Below are 12657 nucleotides of genomic sequence, written 5' to 3'. Positions count from 1 at the left end.
CCAGCTACCTTTCCAAATAGAAATCAGAATATATATTTTTAGCTACATTAAGCCAACTGCATGCAGCTCTGCACACTTATGTAATTCCCACATAAAAATAATCCATAATATTCCAGAGGAACAAATCCAATTCTTAGTCATATAAATTTTCATATAAGTCCATCAAAACCTATTCCAAAAATGTCTCAGTCTTTTTGAGTGCTAGAGTTGGAACAAAAGAGCGAGTCCTTTAAAATGGCTTTGGAGCTTCCAGGGATGTTAAATCTAATTGCCCTTAGCATAGCACCGATCCACAAAGGTTTAAGTCATGGAAAATGTATTTTACCTTTATACAAGGTATACTATGCAAAGTTTATCGTGGCACAGTAAAGCCATGTCTAACTTGCTTCGTGCAAATTTCACACAGAAAGAAATTAACCTTTGATGCTTCACTTTGACTAACCAGGACAGAAAAGTGTGTCTTCTCACTACAGAGACACAATATTATATTAAATGATATGACGCAGCATGGTATGACATGATAAAATGTCCATTTGTGCACTTAGGTCTATATGTGCAAATAGAAATCCATATTTAGACTCACAGATATTAATAGCAATGTCTCTATGTTCCAAGAAACAAAAAAGGATGGAGACTAGGCAAAGATTAATTGTGATAGAAACCTTCTTAAGACAAAGCCAGAACCAATGCTATTTGTTAATACCCTTAGAAGCTGTATAATCATCCCACATGAGGCTGAGGATAAATTTTCCAGTGAAAGGGTTATTCATGACAGAGGGATCACTTGCTAAAGCAGACCTTGCAGCACCATGGGCATTGGGAACTGCTCAGTTCCCTGGAGAGTTCCACAGATCTTTGGCAGCCCACAGAAAAAGGAATGACCCAAGCCCTTGCCTGGAAGCCTGGAAAGTCCTGGAGATTCAAGTCAACCCTCTGTTCCATTCCATTAAAATATTAAAGCATAACTAGAAGAGAAACCTTCCTTTTTTATTCCAGAAAGAGTTGTCTTTGATAATCCTCCTGCATGAGGTTTTTAATTTTCTAAAATCTATCTGAACAAATATTTTTCCCCAAACTCCAGAATCTCTGGTGGAATAAATCACTCTGGTTTTGCCCATAGTGGCTCTGTCACAACCCCTGTTTATAGGCATGGGAGAGACAATGTCTGAGCCAGAGAGCTCCTAATTTTACAGACAAAAGAGGGAACGCTACAAGACTGCACAGTCTGCCACAGAAAAGCAGAACAAAGAGACCAAGGATGGATTTTTTCCCCCTCAGAAAACTTTATTTCTCAGCTAGAAACCTGATCTGCAGCAAGGGGAGCCAAGGGACAAGCCGTGTTTATAACACAGCCAAGGATGCCGTTCCCTCGGTTCAGTCCCCCAGCGCACTCAACACTCCTAAGCTACATCTGCTCTATAAAGGCCCAAGAAAACTTAGGCAGCCTTAAAAAAAAAAAAAAAAAATTTGCAATGGCACGTCTTCTTAACCAGCATCATGGAAAAGTCATGCTGCTCTGCATATAGCCTTCAGGATTGTGTCTGTAACACTTGAAATCCTGCCCAAGTCTGGCTCCGCTCGCGCTAACAGGTACTCTGTGTGCTTCTGCATCTTTTCCTACAAGCAAATGTTGCAACTTTCCCATTGCGACAGCTGTAAGAGGCATTCACTTTACTCTGTTTTTCCTTAACACTCCCGATTCCTTTTATATCTAGTTGGGAATACACTCAAGCGCTAATGGCACTTGTTCAGCCATCCAGGGAAGGCGCAGCGTCGCCTTCCTAGCTATTTGTATTTCTTCATTTTGGCAATCTGAACTTTGCCAAGATCCAAATGCTTGATATTTAACTTAAGATTCCTCCCTCTTAAGGTCAGAAGGCACCAGTAATATTATCTGGCAACACAAAATCGGCATCCACTTGGAGAAAGGAGGTTTTAAATCAGTCATTTCTCCCTCTTACTCGGGTAAGTAAGAGGATTCCAGGTGCCAGTTAATTAAGTCACCATTGACAGATGAGCCAAGTGATAGACCTGCATCCCCATGCTATCACTGCTAGTTTGGTAACCTCAAGGCTGCTGCTGCACAATAGGGATCTACAGCTGCTGGTGTTTGCTAATCAGTCAGGCTCCTTCTGCCACCACCTGATGGAAAAGTCCCAAGGGGACTAGCAGAAATGTAGCTTTTAAGGTTCCAAAGACACTGGTTCATGGAAAAGGACCTGCTCTGGGGTTTCAGACCATAAACACTTTCAGCTGTAAGCCCTGTGGGGTGGTTCAAAGCTTAGGGAACAGCATCAGTGCAGCCCTGCACAATGGAAACTAGCCCAAACCACCTTGCAAGCCACTTCCAAATCTTTGAATCCATGTGGAGAAAGTGGCTTGAGCGGTATGAGAGGAAATGGCATTAAAAGCCCTATGAAAGCCATTGGTAAGGCAAAGCCAGCAGAGCTGCAGGGGAGCTAAAGGAGCATGGCAACAGCCAAAAAATTCAGAGACTCCTTCAGCAACCAGGAGAGAGACAACCCACCACCCAGGCAGGTCTGACATCAGGGTTTTGAACAGGAGCCTTCAAAGTTTTATTATGAGGCTCCTTTTCGTGAGGCAGGGCACAGCAAATACTCCATTTAAGGCTTCCATGGAGTAGAACCAGAAATATCCAGCCTTGCAAATATCCTCCCCAGCCAAGCGCGGAGCCGAGACATGCAAAATGAGCGCCCGTCAGCTCCGTGCCAGCGCAACAGAAGGCAGAAGTGCTTCAAGGAACTTGTGACAGGTTCTCTGGATGCACCAATTCGAGATGGGCCAATCCCTGCTTGAAATGTGCAAACTCTCACACTCCCTGGCATGACCGCACAGCCAAAATGCACATTTTTTAAAGGATTCAAAGAAAACACGACCAAAGGGACAGGAACGCAGAAGAATTTGGCAATGGGGAGCAGATGCTTCCTAGGGAGGAGACAGGACTTAGTTCGAAAAAGGTTTGAGGGAAACTTTATATATAGAAGTTGAATGTAGTTGCTGAAATCTGTTTTATGGAAGAATATCTAACTTACAGGGAGGACTGTACCCTAAGCAGTCACACCTAGAGGAGCAGCTCTGTGGAGATTCACTCAGGGGAGTGAGGCAACTTAAATGGTACAAATATCAGAGTTCTGGTTTACCTACAGCAGCTGCTGCTGGCAGCCACCAGCACCATCCATCACAAGCCAGGTTAGCCAGGTTTTGTCATCGTTGCTCTTTAACAACCCCTCTGGAACCCCACGGGTGACGTATCAGGAATGGCTGCAGCCAGAGGGTGAGCTGGTGTGTGGGGTTGGAGTGGGAAAGAGAGGGGATCAAAACACATTTAAGGCACAAAAAGAAAGGGCAGAGACTCCAGATGAACTCCAAAGTTGCTGGCAAGGAAGAGAAGAAACCTGACCAGCAGTCATGAGGAGGGAGGTGGTACAGCCCAGGCTTGTTCCTGGCTAGTGGGATACAGAATTTGGTTGAAATTTGCCTGAGAACTGTAACGGTGCCAAGAACAAAATGGAAAAAAAAGGAAGGACAGGCTGACTTGGGAGAGATGGAGTTTCCTACCCAAGAAAAATAGCAGGTTTGAGGGAAAATGTCCCAGGATAGAATAGAAAGTCCTACAAGCGAAGGAAGAGAAAGAGCATCACTATTCTCCTTTACTGCACTAAAAAAGTGTTTGCATCCATAGGCAAGAATGAAATACTTTATTCCAAATGGACCTCAGTTACATCTTGAGCTGAGCTTTTGCATCCTTTCGTTAAAAAAAAATAAGACATTTGAGGTTCTCTGGGGCTCAGCCCTTTTCATACTGGCGTTAATTTTATTTTTCAGGCTGAACAAGATCACTCCTCATTCACATTTTAGGGCCTCCTCATAAAATTAGCCTGGGAAAGCAAGACAATTGGACTGAAAAGTTTTGGACTTGCCTTGGCTTTGGGACACTGTAAAAAAACTTATGTTTCCTTGGAAATGCTCCCCATTTGACCAAACTAAACCTGCTATATTTCCACTAAGTGTCACAAGACCATACCTCCTTCCAGCGGGACCAGAAAATTTCCTTCCTATAAAGCTGGTTTTAAAGACCAGCTGCACTCTTGAGGCTCCAGCACAGCCTGCAGCCTCCAGCACACCCCATGCCAGAAACCAGCCTCTCTACAGACTCACAAAGGCTGTAAAATATCTTGTGCAGCATGGAGAAAAAAAACCTAAAAACCTAAAAAATGCCAAGGAGCTTTGCCAAACACTTTCTGCTTCCTCACACCTATGCAAAATGCTTTGCAGTCTTTTTGGGGGGGACATCAGACCCTCATGGGTCAGCCCAGATCTGTCCTTTGCAGAGAACAACTGATTTTGAGTTAGCTGTGACTCACCCTCAGCTCCTGCAAACTGGCATCTTCAGGCTGGAGTGAGGGTTCCTGCCAGTGACTGCCAGGGAGGACATGCTCCTCTGCATCAGCAGGTGATACAGAGGATGGACAAGCATCCTGAAGGCACAGGATGGATGGTCCCAGCCATCCCACAGCCAAAGGGTTATCCCTTCCCAGGTCCTGCCTCATCCCTTGCATCGCCTCCTGCACCTTGTGCAGGCGTCAGTGCAGGATCTGCCCTGATAAAGGGATCCAGAACCACCACATCTGATGTGGGCCTGACTTTTGTCAAAACCTATCATTACAGCTCTGTTTCCCTGCTGTTTTGAACCTTTGTACCTACAACATTGAAGCCTCAGATTTGTCAAAACATGCAAAGGTGCTGCCAGAGGCTGAGCAACTCATTTTAGTCCCTTTACAAAGCCATTTTAAGGAAAGAAACAACATGTCAGGGCAATGCCAACAACTGACTGTACCAACAAGGAGAGATTTGACGTACCTTTCTCTGCTGCAGTGACTGTTATAATAAAAGACAGCAGTGCATTAGTGAAAGATTTATGCTCGTATTTCAACAATGGAAAACATGAGCTTTGCTGTATTCTCATTCACACCGAGACAGGCAGCGAGGGCATGTCATGTAACACTATTTCCAGGAAAGATGTTACAATTGAAGAAATGCTGATTTGCTGGTACAGTAAGACAATTCCTGGAAGCAGGACAGGCTCTTGTGTTATTATCATTGCAGAGGGAGAATTTGACTGAACAGCCTCTTCTCCTGAGCTGTTTAGGAGGGGCGGCTCTCCTGCTCCTGGAGGATAGGGAGAAAAGGTGAGGCAGGAAGGCTGGGAGAGCTGCCGTGGCCCCCTCTGCCCAGCACCAGCCTCCCTGGCACCGTCAGAGCCCTCCATGCCAGCAGGCACAAGTGCCAGCTAATTGAATTTGCTAATGATACATTCTCTCGAAACCCTTCGCACTGATCCCACCATTTTGCACTTGCAATTAAATTACAAGCATAAAAAAAAAAAAAAAAAAAAAGGAAAAAATGCCATGTGGTGTCATTTGACATTTAGATGTCAAAGTAACTGATTGACAGGGAAAAAAATCAACAGCAAAAGGCCCGTTCCTGCCAAAGCCAGCGGGGACGTTGCCAGCGGCGTTGGGAAGAGCAGGATTGGGGCCCTTACAGGCCAAAGGGATGAGGCAAAGCATGGGGTGAGCAGACAAGCCCCGTGCCAGGCTATCCTGGCCCTGGGAGATGCAGGAGGAAGGAATCAGCCACCTCCTGGAGCATGCTTCCCCATCCCTAGCCCTCCAGCACAGCCGTTGGGACCTTCTGGGGGAGCAGACTCCAATACCTTCATGGGAGGATTGCTCTGGGAAGTTGGGGTTCTCCCACCTTGTCAGAGGTTTTGACCTCACAGTGGTTTTTTTTCTCTCCCTGTTTGGGATGAAGAAAGGAGGGATTGTTTAAAAAAAAGTATTTCTGGGCTGACCACTGGGGAAAAAAATGCAGAGTTAAACAAATCACTAATTTTGGTAATTTTGAAACCCTTTCTTCAATTTTTTTACCTTACAAATTCTTACTGGTTTTAACCTAAAAAGGAAAGTAATGACTATTTCAAAGAAAACAAAAAATTTAACAGTCAAAACATGGACAGGTTCCATATTTTGAAAAAAGCATTTTTTCACCACAAACCTTTTCAAACAGAAAAAATTCATCAAAATAGGCCCCATCCTGCAAAAAGACTCAGCAATGTTTAATACAACATTTTTCCAATGGGATTAAAGGTTTAGACACGGAGATTCCTGGTGAACGAGGGAGACCTGCCTTAGGGGCATTGAGGTGGGAAGGGAACTGCATCCATGTCCCAACAGCCTCCATCAGCATCTGGATGTGGTCCAGGAGTGCAAAAGAGAATTTGGGTTGGGAAAGGGAAAAGAGAGGGGGAAAAAAGGGAGTTGCAGGTGCACGTTTCCTCATTCACAGCTCTCACATGGATGTTGGGTAAGTAAATGAGATTTTGGGTCACCACTGCAGGCAGCCCCAGCTCCAACCACACAGTGCCCTGCCTCTGGAGGCGTGCAAGTTCCTATAAGAGAAGAAGAAAAAACAAAATTTATAAGACAAAAATAGAAGCTCTCTCCCCTGCCGGCTCACTTACACACTGTCCGTAGCAAACACAGCACATCAGTGAGCCTCCCTGCCTGTCCCCTTCCTGCCTGCAGCAGTAAAGTCCCACAGATCTTTCAGGATGTGGTTTTGGTGGCTTCCCACTTCGCCCCCCCCCAGACCAGCACTGGACAGGCAGAGGGTGCTGACGTTTGTGTGTTTTAATGGAATGGACAAGGTATGTACGTGGAGTTAAAAATAAAGCTTTGGGGCTTTTTTCCTGCTTTAGATGCAGGTGGGGCTATAAAACCCTGTTAGCATGAGTCAGAGAGCCAGACTTGGCAAAGCTTGGCTTGCCACTTTAAAAACAGAGCACTAATTAAATCAAGTAACAACAAGGGAAAAAAATATCTCTTTTTTTCCAATAACTAATCCAGCCTGAAATGAATTAAAAATATTTTACCTGGACGCTATTCATGTACAGAATAAAGCAAAAAAACATGCCTGAAAAAAAAAATCGCTTGGCAAAAACCTAATGCAAATTGATCTAGCATGAAAGTGCAGACTCTTTTTTAAGCAGTTTAGATAGACTTAATCATGAAGCTGAAAGCCTCCTCCTTCTCTAAGGAGAGGTCAGATGAGTAGCCCTCCACTAGGTGTTCTTTGCAAAGGAGAGAGGGTGAGACTGTCAGAGTCATTCCAAGTATCCCATTACAATCTGACAGGAAAAAAATGTATCCTTTATCTTCCAGTGTATAGTTTACACCCCAATACTGCTGTGAGTGGGTTCATTAAGGTGAGGTTATGGCAGAAGTTTAGAATTTGGGCTGGTCCTGTATCCCCTGTGTAGAGGTCAGCCTTCACTGGGCGACACTCGTTTGCCTCAGAATTGTCCCTGACACAGAGATGCTGGACTGGTCCTTGCAGTACATCATACAGGCACAACCAACCTGGAAGATTTTAATAGTCATTACAGTGATTTCTTTCCCCAAGTGTTCCAGATTCACGCAAACTTCAGGAAAATTAGATCCATTTTCAACCCGCATCAGTGCAGAAAAACATTCATTCTTCCAGCACTTCACAGTTCCTTGGCACTATCCTTACAGATTTTTTTCCAGGGTTGTTTTTTTCTTTCCCCTAATAATATGCTGTTTATAAAAAAAAAAAAACAGAAAACCTTCAGAAATGTCAGTATCAGTGAGACACAGAAAATCAGTGTGAAAAACACTCAGTAAAAATACTGGGATGTGACAGGAAGTAATCTATTTTTAAAACCAGCTAATTCCTCCTGAGCACACCGCACTTGCAGAATTAGTTAGCAACAGCCAGGCTTCACACAGGAGTCATGGGACAAAGCTGTACAGTTGTGCAGGACATCTGATCAGCTCATCATAGGATGCACTTGCCTATAAAATTACTTGGGGCAAAACCCTGTGCAAATCCAGCTCAGTGTACATGACAGCCGTGCCATTAACTCCAATAGAAACCTGCTCACCCGAATAAAATGGGAAAGACTTGCCGGGGAATTTCTCCCAGCACAGCGAGAGGTAATAGGTACAAAGCACACAGCCTGCAGTTATTCACTCTGGAAATTTATTTTTATTGGGAGCTATTTACAGAGGTAGCTGCAGCTGCACACTTGTGGATGCTTGGGCCAGCCTGGACCGTGGAGTGCGATCCCGAGGGCCACCAAGTCACACAGGCTCCTCTCCCCAGGGTTTGCTGCTGCAGGCTGTGTTCTTGTGCTCTGTGTGCACCCAAACCTGCCAGTAACCTCAGGGACAAATCTGGCTGCCAAGGAAGGTGATGTCGGGTCCGCTCAGCTGAGTGGGTAGAGGGCACACCATGGGCTGCATCACCCATGAAGCCTAAGCATCAATCCCATTAATGGTCATTAAAATTCCCAGCTGGCTGGAAGGAAAACAGACATTGGTTGGCATGCAGGGAGTTCAGGAGAGGGAGGAGGGAGCACTCCCATGTTTCTCCAGGTCAAACTTGGTTTGGGTATGGGTCACCAAAGCATGGGGACACACAGCCACAGCAGCTCAGTGGGCACCGTGCCGAGTCCCCTCACAATTTGTCCCCTCACTGTTCCAAGCACCTCACGTGAACCTGGCTCCCTGATATTTCTGCAAGGAAAAGAAAACTCAAGGACCATACCTGAAATTACAGAGGAAAGTAGTGTCACCTGAGACTTTCCAAGTCCCATCCTGGAGTCTTTCCACTAAAGGCTTCTTTGGGTTTTTTTCCAAGTGCTCATTTAAATTACATTTAATAACATAGGCACGTCACATTTTGTTTATAGAAGTTTACTCTTCAAGTCAGTAGGGAAAATAAAAATCTATCGACTGTGGGTTTTAAACAATAAGAACACAGATTTTTTTTATTAGCACTTCATTTCAGTGCAGACAGAAACATCTCTGACTATCACTGTTGTTTACTGTTAAAGGCACAGCTCCTATTGCCTTTCCACACATAGAATATTCCCATGGCAATCAATGGAAGTTTAGCATAAAGAGCAAAATATACTCCATCATGTTGTCTCTCTATGTAGTAAATGCTAATTTCTTGCCAAATACAAACCTGAAAATTTCTTGCAGTACATTGCAACACAAACCTCTTCTCAGTGTGTAATTTAGATTTTCAGGATGTGTACATTCCCAGAGGAGAGTCATTTGTGTGTGTGTGCGTGAGCACATGTATAGAAGAAATGAAATGTTAATGATTTCTCCATCTCTGTTTCTTTACTTTTTAGCTTTTCCTATGAGTTTTCTTCTGCCCTTCAGAGTGCTAATTGTGCCTGTAAAAGTCCAGGAAATTTGTGTCATAAATAGTTTCTGCTTATTATAGCCAATGAAATACATACTGAGACAAATATATGGGACTGAATCACAAGTTATTTCACTGAAGTCAGTGGGGTTACTCTGCATTTTGACTTCGATTTGGCAAAGCATGTGGTCTAAAGTTGGTCTTGGAGACAGGAATAAAATTAAGCACATGCATACATTCTTGTCTGGGGCTTTTTTTAAAAATTGATTCCATACAGGGAGCAGAATTTAGCTAAATATATTGAATATTGCTTCCTTCTGATTTTCATCACTATAGATAATAGCTTGTATTAGGAAAAGTGTGCCATAAGTATCAGGCATTTGCCAGAGAGTGGGCAAATAGGAAATAATGATGCTGCTTTTGAATCAGTAGTAGTGCTGATTTATGATGGCCAGGTTACTGCCATCTGGCCATTAATTTTTCTGGTATGTTGGAAAATAATTTGCTGTTCTGTGTTAACTAATTAATTTTTTACTCAGGAACAACAAAAAATTCTTTGGATTCTCAGGAGCTCAGAAGTATTACTGTTTCTTTGCCTGTTCCCTGGTTTTCAGGGTGTGTCACTCTCTCTGGTGGGTCTATTCAGCTCTTAAAACTAAGTTGTTCTCTTTTTTTCATGTGGTACAGAACGGTGTGCATGTGTGTTTTTAAACAAGGGCACCTGCATAAAAAATGTCTATCCTCATTAGATCCATTTTCTCAATTAAATTCAAGTTTCTATGTCCAAAAGGCATAAATCTGGGTATCGATTTAGCCATAAAATAATGAAACTCCCAGCAGTCTTCTAAACCCATTTTACTTGGATGAGCGTATAAGCTTTTAAAATATCGAGTTATTCCAGTATTTAATACACATAACTGCTTCCAGAGGTCTGAAGGCAATAAGGCATATCTTCCCCACTCCATTTGAAGCACTGCAGTGAGAGCCAGCCAGTCCCTCACTACTGGTTTTAAGGCTTTTGACAATTTTACTCAGTGTGAGTTTGATACTTTCTCAACAGGGGCTATATCCCCCGAAGCCAAAATCAATAACCTATCAAATCAAATCTCTATAAAATACCAATGGGCTCTTGGTGGTTTGGTCCCATAAATACAATTCAGCTTAACTCTACACTTTCAAAACAGGCTGATTCTAGATTTTCTGACTTCTTCCAACAAGTTAACTGTGTCAGCAACAGGCACTTCCAAAAACTTCTTTCTAGGCAACAAATAATGATCTGTTCCTCGTAAAGTAAAGAATTAAAACCAATTCCACTCACTTGTATTCAGGGATAACTCTGTGTCTGGTTTCTTTTTTTTTCCAAATGGGACAGAACTTTGCTCCTCCAGTGCCTTCTTTGCTGGTTCAAAGGACATCCACAGCTGAGCAAGTGCAACCTTTGTGGGGATAGCAGGAGCCTGGTAAGAGACTTATAGTCCTCTTTCAGGTTAAACTGGATTTCACAGTGCACAGATAAATGTTGCTAAACAAGAAGGTACACTGGCCTCTTACTCAGCCCTATCTATGCTCAGGGCAGTTTGAAAATATAGAAAGAACAGTAAATTGAAGCAAAATTTTTTAAATGCCACTTTGTTTTATTTGAATCTTCTCCACTCCTCACACACATGTTGAAGTTGCTGCTTGATAAAGCAGAATCTCACAGAGATGAGCATTTTATGAGCAAAGAAACCTCCTCTCCTACTGCAAAGTTTAGCAGTGCAAGGAGTAACTTACCTTGCTAAATAAAAGCAAATTCTCATGTGGTGTTTTTCCCCAGCTGACAGAGTTTAGCAAACAAGTCTGACCTGCCTAATGTAACAAATATTCTTCTGATAACTAGGAGCAACATCTCAAACTCAGTGGGGTTGGAAGGTGTTCACTCTGTTGATGGAAGCTGTGGTTCCTTTGCTTTCCTCACCTTTAGCACCACGAGCTTGGTCCACTGCCACTATCCTGTTATTCCAGGATTTGCACTGATGCACAACTGGGGCAAAGCACCTGTACTGGAGGTTTTCAAGTTATTTCAAAAGAAATTAACTCTCAAGTTTCACTGAAATTACACACACCAAACACTGAAGTAACACAGCAATGAATTAACCTCCAAATACAAGTGTTCTGATTATTAATGAACATGAAATATGCTTATTCCTAGAAGTTCCTTGTATACCACCTTGAGTTCTGCTCAGCAGCAAGATTGGCTTCTAAATATAGTCTTGAGGTCAGCATGTAAAAACTGTAAAGTGTGGCCACATTTCAAATGTGGTTGTATATCATAAATCAAAATTAATGCCTACAACTTTCATTCAAATTAGTGTCTTTTGGCTCTGCCTCTCCTTTCTTCTCTCTGATTAATGCTTTTCACATAAATATAGCAAGGTAGTTGCTCTTTTTTTCTCTGAATGGCATTTACATAGTTCCCTTACAGCAAACATCACAGGATCTTATTTATGTGTTGATCTCTGGTGTCCTGCAAAAAACCAGTTCCCTAATGCAGCACTATTCCAAATGGGTTCTTACATTCTTGACTCTGTTCTGCAGAATTAATAAACATGTTTTCTTTTATGTTAATAATAAAAAAGTTAGAGTGGTTGTTCAGATCGACTGATATTATCTGGAGTATTTCCTTCCACTACTAATTCCATCTCTGCAGCTAGCAAGGATGATGGTCAGATTTGGAGGGCTGAACAGCTGCCGAGCAGGGCCACAACCTTTGTTTCATGCCATCTCTTGTTTTGACCCCTGCTTTCTGGTCACCGGAGAGATGATTGACTAAGTACACAGCAAAGTCCTTTTTTAGTGTGGAGGACTGGAGCACGGCATGACAAACTGTGATGTCTGAGTTTTGTGTTACACCATCTGGCCTGCCACTTCCAGAGCCTCACATCAGAGTCCTGATGATGTATGTTTAAGCCTGGCACTATCATTTATCTCGTATCTTGTGTTTAAACAGATGCAAGCTGAATATAACAGGAAAGGAGACCTTGGTGCAGGAGTTGCTGAAGAAAGTGATGCTGTTGAGCTGTCTACAGACTCCAAGATTAAGTGTAAAATCTGACAGGGAAGATATGTATTAAAAAATATGTGTTGACAGAATGATTTAGCTAATATTTTAAAGGCAAAACATCAACTGAATTTCCATATCACTTATAATGTTAGTGAACAAGGTACTACAAAGCAGGCTATCCCCTTCTGTCACCAGCATCTTATTCACAACTTTATTTTACAGATCAAGAATGTTTTAATAAAAGGAAGCTCTGGAGCTTGATTTTCAGCTGTTGTACATCAACCCAGCTACACTGATAGCACCGGAGTAGCCACATTAATGAAGTGACACAATTTACATCAGCTGAGAATCTG

The sequence above is a fragment of the Corvus brachyrhynchos genome, unplaced genomic scaffold (genome assembly GCF_000691975.1).
Source record: "Corvus brachyrhynchos isolate BGI_N302 unplaced genomic scaffold, ASM69197v1 scaffold91, whole genome shotgun sequence".
NCBI lineage: Eukaryota > Metazoa > Chordata > Aves > Passeriformes > Corvidae > Corvus > Corvus brachyrhynchos.
This window is presented reverse-complemented; position numbering follows the sequence as displayed.